General features: G+C 37.7%; 1 long non-coding RNA gene across 1 annotated transcript in view; it reads left to right on the top strand.

Moving 5' to 3' along the window:
* The first annotated feature begins 1,089 nt into the window (after nt 1-1,089).
* Nucleotides 1,090-17,298, top strand: part of LOC109275344 (uncharacterized) — a 32,588-nt gene continuing 16,379 nt past the window's right edge. The window contains exons 1-2 of the long non-coding RNA XR_002084079.2: nt 1,090-1,312; nt 1,800-1,872. This is a non-coding gene — a long non-coding RNA (uncharacterized LOC109275344). The remainder of the gene's footprint in view (nt 1,313-1,799; nt 1,873-17,298) is intronic.

Raw genomic sequence — 17,298 nt, forward strand, 5'->3', positions numbered from 1 at the left:
ATACAAAATCCCATCTTGTTCGACTTGTTGAAAATTCCTGCATATGGTCTTTTAACACCGAGAAGGCTTCCATGTATAATAAAATATTCCTTTCAATTCCAGGGTCTTGTAGTGAGGGTGGGGATGGGTAGTTTCTAGGCCAGAAACTTCTCAGGGCAGTGGTTTTCATTTGGGGGTGTGGAAGTAGGGCCTTAAGCCAAAACCCAGTCAGGTGAATGAGAAAAGTGACTGTAAGCAGTACCGTTAAGGTACAGTAAAAGTGAATTCATGTCAGAAATGAAGGTGTCGAGGCTGCTGCATCCTAAAAATTAATACTAGTGGGAGTGGAGGCACCTGGGTGGCTCAGTTGATTAAGTGCCTGATTCTTGGTTTCGGCTCAGGTCATGATCTCGCGGTTCACGGGTTCGAGTCCCGCATCGGGCTCTGTGCTGACAGTTCGGAGCCTGCTTGGGATTCCCTCTTTCCCTCTCACTCTCCCCCTCTCCCACTTGCTCTCTGTCTCTCTCAAAAATAAATAAACAAACTTAAAAAAATAATAGCATGAGTGCCAGGGTGACCTCTTTGAGACACCTCTGAACCTCAGGACCCACTTTAAAAACCATTATCACCAAGATAAGGAGACCATTTAAGTCGACATGAATAGGGTTAAAACTGGCCAGGAACACCTTGTACCTCAGAACAAATTCAGATTCTTGCAAACCAAGAGAAAAATGTGTGTGTGTGTGTGTGTGTGTGTGTGTGTGTGTGTGTGTAAAAGAAATAGAGAAATGGAGATTAATAAGGAGAAAAATGGAAATATATTTCCTGAAGGCAGTTGTTTTCTTTCTGGAGAAAAAGACTGAATAAATGGAAAGAATGTTGGACCAGGAATTAAGTGACTTGGGTCTGGGAGTGGAGCTTGGTCTCTCTGAGCCTATTGCTCACTGACCCAAACCTTAGCTCCATAAGCTGTGAATGACCTCATGGGTTATTGTAAGGTGATAACAGGGGCATAACTGCCTTGAAAGTAAAGTTGATAAATACTGCAAGCTATCGTTGCTATTATTACAGAAGTGAAATACTACAATTAATAACTAACAAAGGCTGATATCAAGGACCTACACACACCATCTTAGCCAGGACTTTATACGCAAAACTGTATCTATCATGACTGAAGTACATGCCAAGTCTTGTGGATATTGGATCATAACAAAAAGGTAGAATCATGTTGCTAAGGATTGTACACCAGCAATTACCTCTTGAAGGGAGATTGATAAGAGAATTAACTCAGCATGCCAAGAACCATCTGAGAACGTTTTAGAAAACAAACACTGTAAGATCCCCTGTGATAAAAATTTAGTAATAAAAGTTGTATTTTCCCCTTCCTTTCTGCCTGCCTTCTTTCCTTCTTGCCTGTCTGGCTGCCTGCCATCTCACTTCGCACTCTTTAACTCACTTCTTAAAAGAATAATTGAGTACCATCTCTGTAAGATATTGTGCTGGTCTCTGGGAGGACTACCAAATAAGTAGGGCATGATCCCTGCCTTCAAGGAGCACCCTGTCTACTTTGAGGAGCATTGGAGGTAGAGCCACTGGTCTTCATGAATCACTTGTTGCATTGCAGTGGATCGATAAGATTGAATCAGGGCTGGGCACAATATGTAATAATGCCTTAGTGTGATTCTCTCTACCATAAACACCATCCCTTTTCCTCATTAGGTGGTGAACTTCTTATAGATCAGGTTAAGCCACTGCTTTTCTGAATGCCTTCATGGCTAACCCAGACAGAGTTAGCAACCTCTTTTTCTTTATTTCCACAGTACTTGGAGCAACATAGACCCCAGTTCACAGATCTGGACTCTGCCCCTTACCAGTTACTTACCATTGACCTAGGTAAGTTACTTGATCTCTCTGCTCACCAGTTACATTCTGTAATATGAGGCTGATAATGCTCCCCGGAAGTGGTGGTGTTGCAAAGATTAAATGAGATAATGTAGTTGCCTAGAACAGATGGTGATCCTCAAAACAGGAGTTCACTGAATGAATAAGAACATTTATAATTCTCTATTAAAAGTATTTGTGAAGCTTGACTCCTGCCCTAGACTCAGTGCTCCTTAAGAGCAAGCACCATGCTTCCCACTTGAATCTTCGAGGCTTTGCCCATAGAAAGTGCTCCATAAATACTTGATTTATGAACAAAGTAGAGAATGGATGAAAAGTGGTTAAGAGTGGGTAAGTTAAAGAGATGGCAGAGCTAATTTGCTGATATGTTTATGATTACATTATAATTTTGTGAACTCATTAACAAAGTGGGAGTGTAGTGGGAGCAAGTTAATTGATTTTGTTAGAAAACTTAGAGAAAAGTCTAAGTCTACAGCCCAGAAATGCTGCTGGTAAAGCTGACTGTCTTGACATCTGGAGTGAATTAACTTCTAATTGGAGAGCTCATGGGCCTTAGGAGCTGCCAGGATGTTTGGGTGAAGAAAGTAGTTTTTAAAAAACATGGCACATTGTCATGTCACCAGGTTGTTTTCTTTCCTAATAACAGAATATTTTAATGTTTTGGGGGCCAGAGTACTCCTCCTGCTATAATGAATTTATAATAGATTAAGATGAGTTATGCAAATGTGATCATCATAATTACAGTGACTTTGAGTTTATGATCTCCTCTATTAATTATTCTTCAGTGGTTTAACAGTACAAGAGTTCAAGATATCAAAAATCACTCTGCTATTGTGTATTACCACCCCCCTCTTTTTACTTCCTAGGAATAAATGTTTATTAAGTGAATATATATCAAGGTGAAAATGTCCTCATTTTAAAAACTAGCATCATAATTTCTCATAGGGAGGGAACAAACTTTGATTAGGAAAATATCTTTGATAAATTACTTGGGGGCAAAGTGAGATCCTGTGAAAACCGGATGGCAGGAACAAAAAAGCATGCAGAATTGACCAGAAGTTTGAGGAAGGGAGGGTAGAGACTGAGATGAGAAGGGGGGTGGGGAGGGTAGAGAGGGGAGGGCTGAGCAACAGGGCAGAAGGCTAGGGCCCAAGTTAGAGAAACTTTCTTGGGACTCGTGGAAGCAGAATTATTTCAAACTAAGTTTCAAGTTGTTTCCACTACTGGACTGTAGCCCTATTTCTGGAAACCTTCAAAAAAAAAATCTTTGGGTGGAAATATGGGCAGCTTGAGTCCACTTCTGGGTTGATATAGCCCCAAACAGGGGAATCATGAGCAGCAGATAAGAGCCAGAGGGAAACTTGAATGAAGAGGTGGCCTTCACTCCCCATGCCCTGTCCCCAGCCCCAGGAGTTTGGACTTTACACAATTCTCTGGAAAGATTAATTTTATCTAAATCTTTAAAAAAGGTAAAGAAGTGGCTAAGAGTGTGAATTCAAATCCCTGTTGCTATCCCATATTGCCTTGGGCAAGTTACTTAGCTTTTGTAAGTCTCATCTGTAAAATGAAGTCATACTTTTCAGGGAGGATTAAATTAGATAAAGCTAGTAAAAAGTGCTTACAACAGGGCCTGGCACATACCAAGCATTTCATAAATGTTAGGAAGTAATATAACTATTGTATATGTGAAAACAATTCCATGGTGTTTTTGGTCCAAATGATGCTTTTGCTTAGGAGATTCAGGCAGTGAATCCTGCCAGAGTTCATACCTTCCAAAGCAACGGTGAGGGCAAGTCTCAGTTCTTAGTACAGACTTCTTACTATCTTTGCAGGGTAGCACCACACATGCCTCATATGCAGAAATTATCTTCCTTCCTTATATTGGTAGCTTTGACCATGGCTTACCAACCCATAGTTCCAACTTTGTGACGGTGACGATAGCATTTTGGAACCATGCCTGGATCATCATACTAATGGTCCCTTATATTTATATAACCTTTTAGAGTTTACAAAGGGCTATACACACCAGCCGCTAGCCTTATAAATAAAGGTGCCCTTATACTCACTTTGCAAACGAGAAACTGTGGCTCAGAAAGCCTGGCTATCCACAGCAGCAGACCCACAGTGGCTGTAAAGTAGAACTCAGGCTTTTTGGACACCTTTTTCATTGGAATTTGAGAATATGAAGGGATGTTCTTTATCATCTAAAGTAGCACTAATATCTGTAAACCCCTGCCCAGAGAGAGAAAAGCAGAAGATAGTTTTGAGCTATTTTGCATATCAAAGGACTTAGTTCTCCCTCTTTACAGATCTGAAGTTTATCTGCCCAAATTAAATGCAGACTTCTAGTGCTAATCTTATATATTTCCTTTTTTCGAATCTCTTTGGAATTTGTGATTTGCTTTAGACAGTCGACCAATTTAAAAAAAGAAAACCGTAGACTTTATCTTTGGAGAAATTCTAGGAGGGTCTCCTTTATGAACCAAAAATACTCTCTTCCCCTGAACTTTCCATCTCCCCTCTTCTCAGGGTATTGCCCTGACCCTGGTGCCTGAGTGCGAGCTTTTCTGATTAAAAGCAAAATGCCAGTGGCTGCTTCAGTTACTTTAAATCCACTGTCACCTATTTTTATCTTGCTTGTATGATCATGAGATAACAAAGCCATGATCCATAACACTTGAGAAGACAATATTTGGGGACGAGGAGCTAGTGCATGCTGGAAAGAAGGGCAGACGAGGAAGAAAAGAAGCCACAGTGAGGAGGAGAACTTTTTAACTGATGAATAAGCCTGATGGGAGGAGAAACCAGAAACTTGCTTTGCAAAATCTTACTGTAAGTACCTGTTAAGGAAGCTGGGCCTGAAGCTTAAAAACTCAAGTGGAGCTAGAAACCCAAGACTAGGATAAATATCTGCTGGAATTATTGTCTAACGTTGGGAAAACATAGAGTGAGGACGCTGTACCAGAGAGAATGGCTGGTCAGTAATTGTAATACCTTCACTCTGGTGACCTGAACAGGTTAGAACAAGTTTGAACAGGTGTAGAAGGTGTCATGTCCACACATTGGACAATCTTAAAGACCTAAAGATCCTGGTGTGTGAGTGTGTGTGTGTGTGTGTGTGTGTGTGTGTGTAGGCTGGCTCACACTAAAAGGGGCAGGGGGTGGAGGTAGGAAAAGGTCAGAGAGGCCTAGTCAAGTGGGACCTCAGGAAACAAATCCCAGAGAGCAGTTCACTTCTATAAAGGACAGATTACTTAAAAAATACATGTGTAAATTTGTGTTCTCATTTAATAACTTCCCGGGGTCTCTCTCTCTAAGGATGTGTTAGTATGTAGAGAATGAGAAACCAGACACTGATGGATAGGGTTTTATTTTGTTGCTCTTTGTTCTGCAGCTATAAAAGGAGTATCTTCTAACTGGCATTGCAAGCTGATTTTCAGAACCATGCTTTAGTATGATATGTAATTAATGACTGCAAAGTCTTTTCAACAAAGAAAGATGGCAATACCTGGCAATGTTAATTAAGTATAGATTTGAAAGATCCTCTTCTGAAGGTTTGAAATTAAATGCCAAATGATGTAGAGGGTCTTCAAACGCAATTAAAGAAACATATCAAGTTGACCTTCATCATCTTCACTAATTAATATTTATGGGGTGCCTAGACATCTTGCTTGGTGTTGAAAAAGGAAAAGAATCCGGAATTTTATGATAGTTGATAAAATACTTATGAGCTCAGTGACATGGTAGGAAAGGGAATAAATGAACCATTTGAGCATAATATGAACCATTTGAAGAATTTTGAAATTTGTTGAGACCTCATTAGCAGGATCCTGAATATATCTTCTCAGAACTAATAGGTTATGCTTCTAATGTATCAATTTACTCCTTTAAGAAGAAATATCTAGAAGAAATTGAATCGGTTATCAAAAATCTCCCAACAAATAAGAGTCCAGGACCAGATGGCTTCCCAGGGGAGTTCTACCAGACGTTTAAAGCAGAGATAATACCTATCCTTCTCAAGCTATTCCAAGAAATAGAAAGGGAAGGAAAACTTCCAGACTCATTCTATGAAGCCAGTATTACTTTGATTCCTAAACCAGACAGAGACCCAGTAAAAAAAGAGAACTACAGGCCAATATCCCTGATGAATATGGATGCAAAAATTCTCAATAAGATACTAGCAAATCGAATTCAACAGCATATAAAAAGAATTATTCACCATGATCAAGTGGGATTCATTCCTGGGATGCAGGGCTGGTTCAACATTCGCAAATCAATCAACGTGATGCATCACATTACTAAAAGAAAAGAGAAGAACCATATGATCCTGTCAATCGATGCAGAAAAGGCCTTTGACAAAATCCAGCACCCTTTCTTAATAAAAACCCTTGAGAAAGTCGGGATAGAAGGAACATACTTACACATCATAAAAGCCATTTATGAAAAGCCCACAGCTAACATCATCCTCAATGGGGAAAAACTGAGAGCTTTTTCCCTGAGATCAGGAACACGACAGGGATGCCCACTCTCACCGCTGTTGTTTAACATAGTGTTGGAAGTTCTAGCATCAGCAATCAGACAGCAAAAGGAAATCAAAGGCATCAAATTTGGCAAAGATGAAGTCAAGCTTTCACTTTTTGCAGATGACATGATATTATACTTGGAAAATCCGATAGACTCCACCAAAAGTCTGCTAGAACTGATACATGAATTCAGCAAAGTTGCAGGATACAAAATCAATGTACAGAAATCAGTTGCATTCTTATACACTAACAATGAAGCAACAGAAAGACAAATAAAGAAACTGATCCCATTCACAATTGCACCAAGAAACATAAAATACCTAGGGATAAATCTAACCAAAGATGTAAAAGATCTGTATGCTGAAAACTATAGAAAGCTTATGAAGGAAATTGAAGAAGATATAAAGAAATGGAAAGACATTCCCTGCTCATGGATTGGAAGAATAAATATTGTCAAAATGTCAATACTACCCAAAGCTATCTACACATTCAATGCAATCCCAATCAAAATTGCACCAGCATTCTTCTCGAAACTAAAACAAGCAATTCTAAAATTTATATGGAACCACAAAAGGCCCCGAATAGCCAAAGTAATTTTGAAGAAGAAGACCAAAGCAGGAGGCATCACAATCCCAGACTTTAGCCTCTACTACAAAGCTGTCATCATCAAGACAGCATGGTATTGGCACAGAAACAGACACATAGACCAATGGAATAGAATAGAAACCCCAGAACTAGACCCACAAACGTATGGCCAACTCATCTTTGACAAAGCAGGAAAGAACATCCAATGGAAAAAAGTCTCTTTAACAAATGGTGCTGGGAGAACTGGACAGCAACATGCAGAAAGTTGAAACTAGAACACTTTCTCACACCATTCACAAAAATAAACTCCAAATGGATAAAGGACCTGAATGTGAGACAGGAAATCATCAAAACCCTAGAGGAGAAAGCAGGAAAAGATAGCAGTCTCTTACTCGACACATCCCCAAAGGCAAGGGAATTAAAAGCAAAAGTGAATTACTGAGACCTTATGAAGATAAAAAGCTTCTGCACAGCAAAGGAAACAACCAACAAATAAGGCAACCAACGGAATGGGAAAAGATATTTGCAAATGACATATCAGACAAAGGGCTAGTATCCAAAATCTATAAAGAGCTCACCAAACTCCACACCCGAAAAACAAATAACCCAGTGAAGAAATGGGCAGAAAACATGAATAGACACTTCTCTAAAGAAGACATCCAGATGGCCAACAGGCACATGAAAAGATGCTCAACGTCGCTCCTTATCAGGGAAATACAAATCAAAACCACACTCAGATATCACCTCACGCCAGTCAGAGTGGCCAAAATGAAGAAATCAGGAGACTATAGATGCTGGAGAGGATATGGAGAAACGGGAACCCTCTTGCACTGTTGGTGGGAATGCAAATTGGTGCAGCCACTCTGGAAACAGTGTGGAGGTTCCTCAGAAAATTAAAAATAGACCTACCCTATGACCCAGCAATAGCACTGCTAGGAATTTACTCAAGGGATACAGGAGTACTGATGCATAGGGGCACTTGTACCCCAATGTTTATAGCAGCACTCTCAACAATAGCCAAATTATGGAAAGAGCCTAAATGTCCATCAACTGATGAATGGATAAAGAAATTGTGGTTTATATACACAATGGAATACTACGGGCAATGAGAAAGAATGAAATATGGCCCTTTGTAGCAACATGGATGGAACTGGAGAGTGTGATGCTAAGTGAAATAAGCCATACAGAGAAAGACAGATACCATATGTTTTCACTCTTATGTAAATCCTGAGAAACTTACCAGAAGACTATGGGGGAGGGGAAGGGAAAAAAAAAAAGAGGTTAGAGTGGGAGAGAGCCAAAGCATAAGAGACTCTTAAAAACTGAGAACAAACTGAGGGTTGATGGGGGGTGGGAGGAAGGGAGGGTGGGTGATGGGTATTGAGGAGGGCACCTTTTGGGATGAGCACTGGGTGTTGTATGGAAACCAATTTGACAATAAATTTCATATATTGAAAAAAAAGAAATATCTATAAACTATTGCAGAATCTTTGACTAGTATTTGAATGTCAGCAACTACCCCCTCTCTGCTCTCTATAATTCAATTCAATTTAATTTACCTATGTTATATGTATCATCTACCAAAGTCCAGTGCTAGATTTTTGTTGGGAAGATAGAAATTAATAAAATAAGATCATTTTCTCAAAGAAAAGATCTAGTAGTTAAGAGACTTGATTCTTGAGGAGTCTGGCTCCTGCCCCCTTCCCCCCCCCACAACCCCCAAAAGCTGTGATATTCTTTGCTTACTTGACAAGCCTCACATGTGCTCCCTATGCCAGACTCAGTGCATAGTGAGTTGAAGTGTCTGAAGGGAAATGCAGTCAAGGATTCAGGTTCTTCTGGGCTGATCATGTTCTTTGCATATTTCCCTTCTTGGCCCAGGTACCTTCATTCCTAGGTCTCTTTAACTGGGACTTTGGCTGAAGTCTTCTTCAAATGCCTCTGTCAAGGGTTCTTATGGGTGGAAGTCAGGGGAGGAGGAAACTTACAAGACACTTTTTCCCACTCTGCCTGTATTCAGTATTTTCATATTCCTAGCTCTCCTTACCTCCCCCCAGGGTCCCTATGGCCCATAAAACTGCAAAAGTCTTTTGTTTGGGGTCTCTCAACAGTGAGGCAACCCCTATATCTGCACTGATTCACCTGACTCTGGATGGGTGTGGCATTTCATGGGGGAAAGTGGTATGGGGGAGGTGGTACTTTCTCTCATTTTAACCTCTTATATTATCTGATTAAGGACTTCACCATTACATTCTCTTTGGCTTGTTGCTTTAATTGGCTTCTTTGACACCTGGTGGCTCACCTGAGCTCCTGACAGGTACTAATCCATCCATATTCCACCACTTCCTAGCTATGTAAGATTGGGCAAGTTACTGAACTTCTTTCCCAGTCTTCAGTTTTCCTGCTGTAAAATAAATGTAATACTGTAATAACACCTATTCCAGAGGATTGTTGGGAAGACTATATGAGATGATGCTTGTGGCCTGCATACAGTGAGGCTTTTAATAAATGATATTATAATATATACTATTACGTAAGAATCTCACAGCCTTCTGGGGAGATTCAACTGTGAACAATCACTCATTGATTGATTCAGCCATTGAACAATCTTTCAACATGCCTTTTGTATCTACTATGTATCAGGCTCTGGCTGTAGAGAAATAATATGCATGTGTTCTCTTGACTCTCACAGAGGCTGGGAGTCTAGAGGGAAGACAGATGTGGCCCAACTGAAAAGGAAGTATGTACAAGATGACACAAGAACTTTTGAGGGTAAAGGCAGTTCATTGGTGAGGATGTTTTGGCTGAAAGAAGTCAAAACCCAACTCAAACTGTCGTTAATAATTTGAAATTTTATTATTGCATGCTACTGATGTTAAGGTCAGCTGCCCAGTGATGGCATCAAGAACCCAGATTCCTTCCATCTCTCTGCTTCAACAACATTGCTTTCATTCTAAGACCGTCAGTAAGGCACAATATCCAAGCATATAAAAATTATAATGTACAGAAGAAAATATTTCATTCCGTATCTTTTTATGAGTGAAGAAACTTTTCCTGGAATTCCACCAGCCAACTTGTCTCATCTCATTGTACAGACATGTGTTATGTGCCCGTCCTGCACAGGTTGCTGCCAAGAAGAATGAGATTACCCTTAGAATCTGGAGCAGGGATGACATTAGCCTCTCTCAAAGCACATGATGCATGGGGAAGGGTGGAGACCTGAATCAAATGAAGGCTATGTTAGAAGTGAGGGACAGGATGCATGTTTGTCAGGAGCCAACCATGTTCTCTGGAGGCACCCAGATGTGCATGCGGAAGTGAAGGAAAACTGACATATTTTTGCCTTTGAGTTAGTACCCTGAACTGAGACTTGAAAGATGTAAACGTTGACAGGTAGATAATGAGGAGTGGATTGTTTTGGACAGTAAAGAGTATGCTAGACAGAGGGAGGAATAATTGCAAGGGTGAGGAAACATGAAGTAGTATGGGACCTTTACTTCCTCCCAGGACAGAGTAATAGGAACTAGATTTACTTTCCCATTTAGAGCAACTAATAAAACCAGAGAAAATATATAAAACTACAGTTTTCAAGACACTGAACACCAGGCAACAAAGGATAGTGATCCCTGAGAAATTGGAAGCCAACAAAATTGCTCATGCAATTGTTCCGTTTACTGTTTTGAGAGAGTTTCCAGGTCATGGCACAGGGAGGATGTAGGATTACAGAGAAAATATTTTCATGTTTCTGCACGGTTAGGGATTTCTGAACAGATTTTGATGAAACTTGGAATCTGACCCTAGAGCAAGTCTTAAAAGTTAATTTATAACTGTATAGAGAGTAAGAACTCCTGAGAGATTTACCTAATACCAGAGATACATATTTATATATCAAGAGGAGATTAAACCTGGAACTTGGAAACATCTCTGAACTGTAAATCTGGAGACACTGGATTATTTTTTCCCTGGAGAGATTTATTTACATTCTAAAAGGTTAGAGCAGGATATTTCCAAGGAGATTCTCAGATGTGGAGGGGAGGCAGCAGCCTCTTTCTCCTGTATGCAAGTATAGGAAATTAATTTTTCTGTTTCCCTCACCTACGGGGTGAGCTTGCCATTCACACAGGACAGATTTTCATATCTAGTTCTCATCATGTTGGTTTGGAGACCTGGGGGAGTGACACTGCAATGTTACTCTATTGATCTTGCTGTGAGTGTAATAAGGAATATGTTTCTGATCCAAAAGCCTCAATGTGCATTAAGAACAGCATTAATAAAGATGAATATTTAAAACATAACAGAGAAGGAACCCTGGCAGAGGTTGACAGACTTCCTAAGTTGAGGAGATGGAATTGAGAGTCTGGGGAGACCAAGGAGGGTAGAATTTGTAAAACAAAGTAACAAAGGGAAATATCTACACAGAGGGAGAACCTGGATATTCACAGGAGCTTCTCTTTGAATAGGCAGTAGATTACTGATCAGTTCACGTGTGTGAGAAAACTACTCAAGGTGGTTGGAAGGGGAAGCAATCCAAAAGGATTAAGAAACAGTGCCTGGCACTAACACAGTTCCAGAAATGTTGTATATTCCCACAAGCCAGACTGGAAAAATTCATGGCTTATGGGAACATTGTGTTGAATACTCATAGTGGGGAGTAATTTGGTCCTAGATGGGAGTACCACTTGGGAGCTGCATAGCAAATCATGAAAGCAAGATGCAATAAGATCAAACTATTCCTGGTAACTAAACTGTATCCTAGACACAATTAATGAATATTTATATGAGTACAAAAATACCCAGCACCCAGCAAATTAAAATTCACAATGTCTGTCATTAAAACAAAGATTACCAGGCATACAAAGAAGGAAGAAAATATGACCTATAATGAGGAAAATAATTAATCAATCTAAACGAATCTGGAACTGACTAATTCTAATTCTAAATAATAGAATTAGCAGACAAGTACATTTAAAAATTATAATTATATTACATATGTTCAAAAAGTTAAGCAGAGACATGGAAGATATAAGAAAGACCCCAATTGAATTTCTAGATGAAAAGTATAAGGCTTGAGATAAAAAATAATACAGTGTATTTATTGGTAGATTATACATGAAAAAAAATTAAGTAAATGTGAAGACTCAGCAATAGAAACTATCCAAAATGAAACCAGAGAGAAAAAATTATTTTGTTTTAAATGTAGAGTATTAGTGAGCTGTGGGAGAACTTCAACTAATGTACATGCTAATGTACATGCAATTGGGAGTCCCATAGGAAAGAAGGGGTTGGGGGTGGGGAACAAAAATATTTGAAGAAATAATTGCTGAAACATTTCCAAATTTAGTAAAAACTATAAGAAAAATCTAAGCACAAGAAATATGCAGAAAGCTACATGAAGGTATGTAATCAAATTGCTGAAAAACGATGATAAAGTCAAAGTCTTAAAAGCAGACAGAGAAAAAGACATGTTAAATATAGAGGAACAAAGATAAGAGTGGCAGCAGATTACTTATCAGAAACAGCAAAGGAATATAATATTATTACGTTTAAGGAATTATAAGCACTTGGTATTGGGGGAGGGCATGAAGGGATGGATAAGGGGCTGTGGCAGAAGATATGTCTGCATAGGCTTGTTGAGATCAGATAATAAAAAGTGTTTGGTGCCCTATTGCAGGTATTAGAATTTTTCTTGGAGGTCATAGGGAGCCATTAAAGAATTTGGGGCAGGAAAATGTCATCGGATTTACATGTTTGAAAGATCCTCTAATGACATTGATTACACAATTGTATTAGTAAATGGATGAATGAATGAATGAATGAGTGGAAGAGGGTGGTTTGGAAAGTTGAGAAACCGGAAGAAGAGAGTGGAACCATAGGTAAACTACTGTATTCATTTCATTTCATTTCATTCATTTGTTCACCACCTGTTTGCTAAGTTCTCCCATATACCAGACTTTAAGCCAGCTCCTTGAGATACTATGGTGAGCAAAGTGACTATTTATATAAAAGGTATACAACTCTCTAAGTATGTTGTATACATCTTTCCATGTCAATATGAGTAGATGTTTTGTTCTTTATAATAGCTGCATAGTATTCATTCCTTCATTCATAAATTCATTCAGCAAACATTTATTGAATGTATTTTATGTGCTTGGCTTTGGGCTAGGCACCAAAGATACAGCAATGAATAAAAAGATTCCCTATGTTCATGATGCTTATATCTTAGTTGAGGGTAAGAATAGACATATAATAAATACATAAAGGTAGATATATGTACACTATAAGGGTTTACCAAAGATCATCCCTTTTGTACAGCCAAGATCTTCTCTTCACTTTGGACTTTATCTTCAAGGCCAATTTGTTGGAGCCCTGCTTCAATGTCATTCCTGGCATCTCTGAATTTTGTGTGATGAATAACCTCTTAATCATATATGTTTCCATTAAGTGTAGTTAGGAAAATGAAGTAATTCAAGAAGATTTGAATTTCAGATTTATTGTTAAGATAATCATAACCACATATGAGCAAGTGTTTTTTTGAAGCGATAATTTCACTATTTGTTTATATGTTGAATTTTTATCAGTTTATTGAAGTATAAATGTATATTTATTATTATAAGAGTAAAATAATTAGTGATGGTGGTCAACGTTGGTAATTTCCTGTAAAAAGCAAACATTAAGTATTTTCAAATGGTTTCATAGGGAAATAGATTGATGGTTAATACAAATGATGCAGTACCTGCATAATTTTAGTAATAATATTATATATATTTGTGCTAACAAATGTTTATAAAAATAGAAATTATTATTACACGACTCATAGCAGTAAGAGTAGTAGTAATAGTACTAATGATGAGGATGATTAGGCTATATCATTATTCTAATCCTTGTAGATTGTATGCTAGTGTTGATAACATTAAACAAAATAATTTTTAAGAACTGCATTCAAGTTTCAGTTAGTTAATTCTGTTTAGGCCATGAGTGTTTTATAAAAATGGCTTCTTTCTTAACAGAAACCCATGGGGGAGGGGAAGAAAAAAAAAGAGGTTAGAGTGGGAGAGAGCCAAAGCGTAAGAGACTCTTAAAAACTGAGAACAAACTAAGGGTTGATGGGGGGTGGGAGGGAGGGGAGGGTGGGTGATGGGCACTGAAGACGGAATCTTTTGGGATGAGCACTGGGTGTTGTATGGAAACCAGTTTGACAATAAATTTCATGTATTTAAAAAAAATGGCTTCTTTAAGATTCCTCACATCCTGTGAGGATGGGTTAAAAGCAGAATATTAACTTTGGCACCTCAAAATTTCACAGAGGTAAAAGACTCTCTAATCATGTTTTACAATATCCATGAAAAATAATCTTCAATTAAGACACAGGAAAGAATACAAAGAAAATAAAATGTTAGAGAGAAATGAGGTACCTAAAACATTTTGTTTGCATAACTAATCTAGAAATGCACTCTGTTAGAATCCTTTCAGGAAACGATTCCTTACAGTTATGAGTCTATGAAGGCTAAAGACTTGAATAAAAGAATTGTTAAAATGATTGTTATAGCCTGTTTACAATATTCAGTAGTTAAATATGAAGGATATTTGAGGTATGCACATAAATCTTAGATAAAAGTTCCTTCTAGAAAGCATATTACTGAAAATCTCTTTTGCTGAATTATAGTATCTGCTTTGAACACAAAGGCAATAACAGCATTAAATGTACTACTTTTGTAAATCATATATCATACATTTGGGCATGCAGAGACAACCAGATGTCTTTTAAAGTTTGACAGTCTGGTGGATTAATGATAAATTCAACTTTGTTTCTCTGTACTAGCTTGCCAAAAGATGTCAGGTCTCTCAGAGCCAACAACATAGTGAATTTGATTGAAGAAATATTTATAAATAGAAAACGAGAAAAGAAATTATGTGATTGACATTAACAATAGAACAGACATGGTGAAGGGGATGTGTGATTCAGGAATTTCAGTCACTGTTTTCTTCATAACCTTTAGTTATGTGTTCAGAAAGTAATTACAGCACTGAAGAATATAATAGGATTACGGAACCATAAGCAGGAAATGGTGGGCCACTGTCAACACTGTTCAGCCAAAGACAACCATCATGACCTATAAGGAATTTTTGAACTACCTTGTGAAGGACTTGCACAAGATATTCAAATAGGATGGAAGAGGAACGGTTACATTTGGCAGACAAAAATATCAACATAACAGCATTTGCTAGCAGTCAAAGGGTTGCTTGAAGAGAAAGTAATTTGTTTTTAGAACCCACGGAAGAAATTATCAATATAAAGTATATTGAATGTGCAAATATTTCTTCTATAATACCTTATATAATCCTCCCAGCATTTGACTAGAGAGAAGGTGCTCATATAGGTGCTCATGCAATAAAAACCGAGATACAAATGGAAAGTCCGAGCTCATTTTGTTTATCTAAAAAGAAAGTTACATTATTCTGTTGTCATATTTCTAGACCCAGGGTTTAAGAACATTTTTAAAACAATTTAATTCCAGTATAGTTAAAATACAGTGTGATACTAGTTTCAGGTGTAGTGACTCAGCAATTTTATACATTACTCAGTGTTCATCCTGATAAGTGTACTCTTAATCCTCTTTCCTTATTTCACCCCTGCCTGGTAACCATCAGTTTGTTCTTTATAGTTAAGAGTCTGTTTTTTAAGCTTATCTCTTTTTTCTTTGTTTGCTTGCTTTGTGTTTCTTAAATTCCACATATGAGTGAAAAATCTTGGTATTTGTCTTTCTCTGACTTATTTCACCTAGCATTATATCCTCTAGACCCATCCATGTTGTTGCAAATGGCAAGATTTCATTCTTTTTTATGACTGCCATACCACTTCTTTATCCATTTATTGATGGACACTTGGGCTGCTTCCATAATTTGGCTTTGGTAAATAATACTGCAATAAACATGGGGTGCATATATTTTTTCAAAGTATTCTTTGGGTAAATACCCAGTAGTTGAATTACTGGATCATATGGTAATTCTATTTTTAAGTTTGTGAGGAACCTCCATATTGTTTTCCACAGTATCAGTTTGTATTCCCATCAATAGTGCATGAAGGTTTTTTTTTTTTTTCTCTACATCCTTGACAATGCTTGTTGTTTCTTATGTTTTTGACTTTAGCCATTCTGACAGGTGTGAGGTGATATTTCATTGTGGTTTTGATTTGCATTTCCTTCACAATGACTGATGTTGAGCACCTTTTCATGTGTCTGTTGGCTAACTGTATGTCTTCTTTGGAAAAATGTCTATTCATGTCTTCTACCTATTTTTAATTGACTTATTTGTGTTTTTTTTTTTTTTTCAGTGTTGAGTTGTACAAGTTCTTTAATGTTTTGGATTCTAACTCCTTAGTGGATATGTCATTTGCAAATATCTTCTTCCATTCAGTAGATTTTCTTTTAGTTTTGTTGATTTTTTTCTTTGCTCTGCAGAAGCTTTTTATTTTGATGTAGTTCCAGTAGTTTATTTTTGCTTTTGTTTCCCTTGCCTCAGGAGACCTATCTAGAAAAATGTTGCTATGGCCAAAGTCAGAGAAATTACTCCCTGTGCTGTCTTCTAGGATTTTTATAGCTTCCATTCTCATGGTTATATCCTTAATCCATTCTGAATTTGTTTTTGTGTATGATGTAAGAAAGTGGTCCAGTTTCATTCTTTTGCATGTAGCTGTCCAGTTTTCCCAGCATCATTTGTTGAACAGACTGTCTTTGTCATGTTGCATATTCTTGCTTCCTTTGTCAAAGATTAATTGACTGTATAATTGTAGGTTTATTTCTGGGCTCTATATTCTGTTCTATTGATCAATGTGTCTATTTTTGTGCCAGTACCATACTGTTTTGATTACTACAGTTTTGTAGTATATCTTGAAATATGCTATTCAAGAGTATGTTATTGCTCTGTGAAAAAAGCTGTTCATATTTAGATAGGGACTGCATTTAATCTGTAGATTGCTTTGGGTAGTATGGATATTTTGACAATATTTGCTCTTCCAATCCACAAACAGGGAATATCTTTCCATTTGTTTGTGTCTTCAGTTTTTTCATCAATATTTTATAGTTTTCAGAGTACAGGTCTTTCAACTCTTTGGTTAAGTTTATTCCTAGGTTTTTCAATCCTATTTGGTGCAATTGTGAATGGGCTTATTTTCTTAATTTCTCTTTTTGTTACTTCATTATTATAGTATATAGAAATACAGTGGAATTCTGTATATTGATTTTGTATCCTGTAAACTTAACCGATTCATTGATCAGTTCTAGTAGTTTTTTGGTGGAGTCTTTAGGGTTTT

This window comes from Panthera pardus, unplaced genomic scaffold, assembly GCF_024362965.1.
Source record: "Panthera pardus isolate Hobbes unplaced genomic scaffold, ASM2436296v1 HiC_scaffold_13, whole genome shotgun sequence".
Taxonomy (NCBI): Eukaryota; Metazoa; Chordata; class Mammalia; order Carnivora; family Felidae; genus Panthera; species Panthera pardus.